The sequence below is a fragment of the Larimichthys crocea genome, chromosome XII (assembly GCF_000972845.2).
Source record: "Larimichthys crocea isolate SSNF chromosome XII, L_crocea_2.0, whole genome shotgun sequence".
NCBI lineage: Eukaryota > Metazoa > Chordata > Actinopteri > Sciaenidae > Larimichthys > Larimichthys crocea.
This window is the reverse complement of record NC_040022.1, coordinates 29,794,464-29,800,134: the sequence shown is the minus strand read 5'-3', so window position 1 is coordinate 29,800,134 and position 5,671 is coordinate 29,794,464. Positions and strand designations below refer to the sequence as shown.

At 36.0% G+C, this 5,671-nt stretch overlaps 1 protein-coding gene across 1 annotated transcript in view; it reads right to left on the bottom strand.

Annotated features, from left to right (window-relative positions):
• Positions 1 to 2,596, bottom strand: part of unm_sa1261 (un-named sa1261) — a 17,980-nt gene extending 15,384 nt beyond the window's left edge. Inside the window, exon 1 of the mRNA XM_010749548.3 lies at positions 2,134 to 2,596. The gene's annotated coding sequence lies outside the window, so the exon portion shown is untranslated. The remainder of the gene's footprint in view (positions 1 to 2,133) is intronic.
• Between the last annotated feature and the right edge of the window lie 3,075 nt (positions 2,597 to 5,671).

Below are 5,671 nucleotides of genomic sequence, written 5' to 3'. Positions count from 1 at the left end.
TTAATATCTATATATATATATATATATATTTGTTTTTTTTTAAGTACTGGGTTCTGGATGTAGACTAATTCGAAAAGTCTCCTTTGTCTGTAACGTTAGCTTTACCGAGCTAGCCAGTAATGCTGCTAAAATTTCCCGCTCAATTACAGCTACATACGTTAGCTTTAGCTAACTAGTTAAAAAGCTAACGTTAACTTGATAAGTTGTTTGTAAGCTGTCCCGTACGTACATATAATATATATATATATATATATATATATAATATATATATCACACACACACCCCAATATATGTGTTATATATATATATATTATATTATATATATAACACACACACATATACTAATATAACACATACATACTAATATATGTATGTATTTATATATAGATATATATATATATTATATATATATATATTATTATATATACACACATATATGTTGTTGTTTTTATATATATATATATATATATATGTCTTTTTGTCAATGTTGCCGTCCGACTGTCCCCATACGTTAGCTGTAGTTAGCAAGCTATATATTATATTATTAATTTTTTTTTTAAGTACTGGGTTCTGGATTTTTTGTCTGTAACGTTAACTTTACCGAGCTAGCCAGTAATTTTAGCTTGATAAGTTGTTTCCTGCTCAATTACAGCTACATACGTTAGCTTGATAAGTTGTTTGTAAGCTTTTCCTACGGATACATATATATATATAATACACACACACACACACACATACATATATATAAATATATAATATAATATAATATTATATATACACATATATGTGTATTTTATTTAACATTAAAATATATAATATCATATATATATATATATATATGTATATGTCTTTTTGTCAGCGTTGCCGTCTGATCTGTCACCACATACGTTAGCTGTAGTTAGCAAGCTAAAGAAACCAATGTAAGCTTATTTAGTTGCTTGACAAAGTTGTCAGAAGTTGAACACAAGAAGAACTTCTTCTTGTTCTTTGTGACGTCTTTAAATGTTTCGTTTTCAGACCAGTCCGTAACACGTACGTTTAATAGCTTTAGCTAGCTGCTGAAGCTAACGTAATGAGCTTGAAAACGGCGTCTGTGCTCATGGCTACGTACACGACATCACGTGAAAGACAACAAACAATTGTCATTATTTATTAATGTATTTAAAATCAGTCATATATAATGGAATATTGTGAAAAATACAATATATCACAAGTTTGTGACTTTTCATTTGTTTTGTTTAATTCACATTAAAGTCTAAAACAGGAAGGTAAAGGTTATAAATTTGCTTCTATTTAAAAAAAATTGAAATTTTTGATTTCAGACCAGACAAAGCAGCTTCTCATTTCTAGTCTGAATATTCTAAATAAAAAATACAATAAATTACAGCTAACTTACAACTGACGATATTCAGATTCCAGTGAATATTTTTAAGAATTTGTTTAGAAAATGCCTGAAACGACTTATTGATTACCAAAACATTTACCGATTATCTTCCTCCTGATCAACTAATCAATAAATTGACTGATCATTTCAGCTACGAGAGCCCTGACGGCGTAATCTCTGCAGCCTGCAGGCTTTTAAATACCATTTCCCTGAAGATACTTCCTATTAATTCAACAAAAAACAAATAACATGAAGGTTTTTATCCTCCTCCTCCTCCTCAATCCTCCAGACTCGTGTAGGGCTGATGTCAGTGACACTGTTTACAGTCTGCAGCACAAAGACTGAGCTCTGCAGACACAAAGCATGCATTATGTCCATCACAACGTGCAGCGGCACATGAGGATAAACCACGATGGTGTGAAGAAATGCAGAATAACATTGTGATCAGTACACGTAGACAGATGTGTACAGATGTGACACAACAGCTTGACAGCAGCTCTTTTGTTCTGCTCGGTCACATGGCGCGGCTCGAACTTTAGTTCAGTCTATAAGAATTTAATATAAATAAAAAATAAAAAAAAACTGAGACTCATAGTTGGAATAAATGAGGATAACGAGCGTGTAAACACAGCAGCAGAGAGGTGTGATGCAGCACAAAGACACACTGCACGCACCATCTGTGTAAAAAAAACAAAAAAACACGTTTACACACACAAACAGCTGTTTAATTAGCACTTAATTGAGCTCACCTTTTAGAAAATGTGCTGCATGCAAAACCTGTCCTGTCAGTCCATGCGGGCAGCAGCCGACTCTTCGACCAACCACAGGGACCGGGTCTTCTTCAGCTGCTTTGACTCTGGAGTGCAGCAGGGATGATCCGCCGTCCGCCGCCGCTGCCCGTCACTGTCTGCCCGGCGATCAGCATCCCGGAGCCGCTCTCTATTGTCTCCGCACACCGCAGGGCGGACACGCCCACCGCGCCCACACCGGCCAATCAGAGCGCAGAGCGGCGGTGCGCTCCTCTGCGACGGTGATGCCTTCGAGCGCTGCAGGAATTTACAAACTCGAAGAGAAGTGAAGATGGTTTAATTCACGTGTAAACTCTGCTGGAAATGACTACAAGCGGAGATTAAAGGTATACTGGAGGTTAATTTAATGTTAATAAACTTTATTAATACAGCTCTTTTTTTAAAATATTTAAACCCAAGACAAAATAAAGATATGAAATAGTAATAACAATAAAACAGATAAAATCTTTATAAGGGGTGTTTTAAATCAAAGTAAGATGAGGAAGTGAAGCCAATGTGGAAGTGTTAAAAACTGCAGTTCCTCTAACGTCCACTTGAGGCTGGCTCCATAAGTCCCCATGTCCAAATGTCCAACTTCACAGCAGAAATAAACATGTTTACAGCCTGGTACAAAAAACAGTTTTGGTCTCTGTAGCTAATTTCCCCGTTCATGACAACTGTACTGAGGGTGAATTTATATACAACTCACCTGTTCACATTATATTAAGGCTTAAAGTTATGCAGGATTAAGAGCGTGGACGCTTTGATTGACAGTTTTATCTCAAATAAATATTAGAGTTTTGCCACAACATTGTGTTAGATCATAATAGTAGTTTGCATAACCCAACAGCTGACTGCCGATATTTAAAAACAATGTTTATGTTTTGATGTTCATGTCTAATTCGCCAACTCTATTCAAATAAACATTTTCTGGCCTCATTTCACACAGGAATTCCCACGCCCCTGAACGCAGCACGAGTAGGCACAACATGTCCTGGACGAAACATGCAGCTGACTCAGTTTCACATTTAAATCAATGCTTTGCATTGAACGTGTGTTTGCAGCTGCAGGGCTGAATGAAGAGGTGAGACTGACATCAGATGTCTGTCTCACTCTGAGCTCACATTATTTTTTAATGTGGGGAATAAAAAGTGGTGAAAGCTGCCTGCTTCGAGTGATTTAAAGAGTGAAGTGTGCTTTTTAAAGACTGCGTGACGCTGCTGTTTGGTGTATTGATTTATGTCTGCGATGATGTGAAGTCTAATGATCGTGGGATAATGTCGAGGTTAAGGCCTCAGGCTATGGTGTTAGTTTGCAGTGGTGTGTCATGATATGGACAGTAAATTAGGACTAAAGTATTCATTATTAAATAAATCCAAGGACACAAGATTTCTGTAACAACAAATTATGTTCTTGTTCTTTTTTTTGTAAAAAAAATTTTTGATAATTTTATTTATAATTCTTGTTGTAAAATATGAAATAGCTAAAAAAAAAAAGGTTTAGGGTTTAAGAGGCTCTATTTACAGAAAATGGCAGAAATTTAGTATAATATATATATAAAATGTTTTTATTAGTGTATAATCACCTGTGTTACCTTAAAATGAGCGTTTTATGTCTGCAGATGTAGATCCTCCATGTTTCCACAGTAACCCAAAGTAAACAAAGTAAAAAGTCTACCTACCTAATGTAACGTGCGTAATGTACATAGATTAAAAAGCAGGTAACGCTGACTTCACACAGGATACAAACAGTAGTCTTTGGTGTAACATAATGTAACGTAACGTAACATAATGTAACGTAACATAAAGTAACATAACGTAACGTAACATAAAGTAACATAACATAATGTAACGTAACAATGTAACGTAACATAATGTAACATAACGTAACATAATGTAACGTAACATAACATAACATAACGTAACATAATGTAACCAGCATAATGTAACATAACGTGACATAATGTAACGTAACGTAACATAAAGTAACGTAACTTAATGTAACGTAATATAACGTAGCATAACATATTTTAACATGATGTAACCAGCATAATGTAACGTAACATAACATAATGTAACGTAACGTAATGTGAAGTAACGTAACGTATGTAATGTACATAATGTGAGTTAAACAGAAGTTTAAGAAAAAGAACTTTTGGTTTCACACAGAATATTAACGCTGGTCTCCTACTGTAGGTGAAAGTTCAACCCTGGGGTTGTAATAAGTACGCAATCTAACATTACGTAAGGTTATGTACATAACTGCTTCGTCGTAACAAACAAAATGTGATTTTATGGTTGTTGAATTCATCCAAGAATTGACCCAGAAATCCAAAGTGAACTGTTTCAAAACATAAAGATTGTAAAATCAGATTTCTTAGTGATATAATCTTAAACTCATAATAATGTGTCACAGTTATAATCATAGAAACCAAACAGGCTGCAGCCGTAATCAGAGAAACATCCACCCACATCTAAACATCAGCCTCAGTCGTGCTGAGGGTTCAGACTTGGTCCAAACCAGCTGCTGATAAAAATATATTGTATTATTCTCCCCTGCTGTGTGCGACTGTCAAAGCTCGGCCTTCCTCTATGAATCAGCAGGAACACAAAGCGTAATGCAAGATAATGCAAAACTCCCACTGTGACCTTTCAAGGGCTCCGTAAAAATACACAAAACAAGACAGCTGCAGAAATAAGGACATTAAATACTCAGCAGCAAATATCAAAGGTCCTCTGTGTAACACTCAGAAAACTTTTGTTAATGATGACACTTATCAGTCAACATCCTTCACTCCGTAAGTGAGTGACGAGTGACGTTTGCTCACCCTGGGCATCGGCCAAAAGTCACGTACACGAGACTGAACGGTGAATGTGAATTAAATTATAGACTCTTCTTTAATGTTTAATGTTTTTATATTTAATTTAATGTTTTTATATTTAATTTTCTGATACTAACCAGGTACCAGTAGTAGTAGTAGTAGTAGTACCATAAACGGAGCCGTAAACATCCCGACTCATCTGTTACAGGCAACCAATGTTAGTTTACGACCTGTAGTAATAAAAAGTAATTAAAACAAAATTAATACATAAAATACCTCAGAATCTTATGGCACCCTTAACATGAAGTATAATAGGAAGAAGAAAGGAAGGAATGAACAATAACTTAGTGACTGTCTTGTTGAAAACAAGCCTAAAAGTCTTGAACCTGAACAGAAACTGAGACAGGATGGGGTTAAAGGTCGGGGTTTCACCTGCCTGTGCAGTGCGAATGATAATTACTTGATAATCAGCAGGTGTCGGAGAGATACGGGCCGAATACAGAGCAGAAGCATCGACCTGCTGATTTGATTATTCGGCGAGCGTCCTCACCTGCGATGGCACAAACATGATGTCAGAGGATCATTTCAATTCGTGGCATCCTGAGTCATCGACCGCGTCACCCGAGCAGTTTGTTATTCTGCAGGCGAAGGAATTAGTCTCAGGGGAGACGAGTCGAG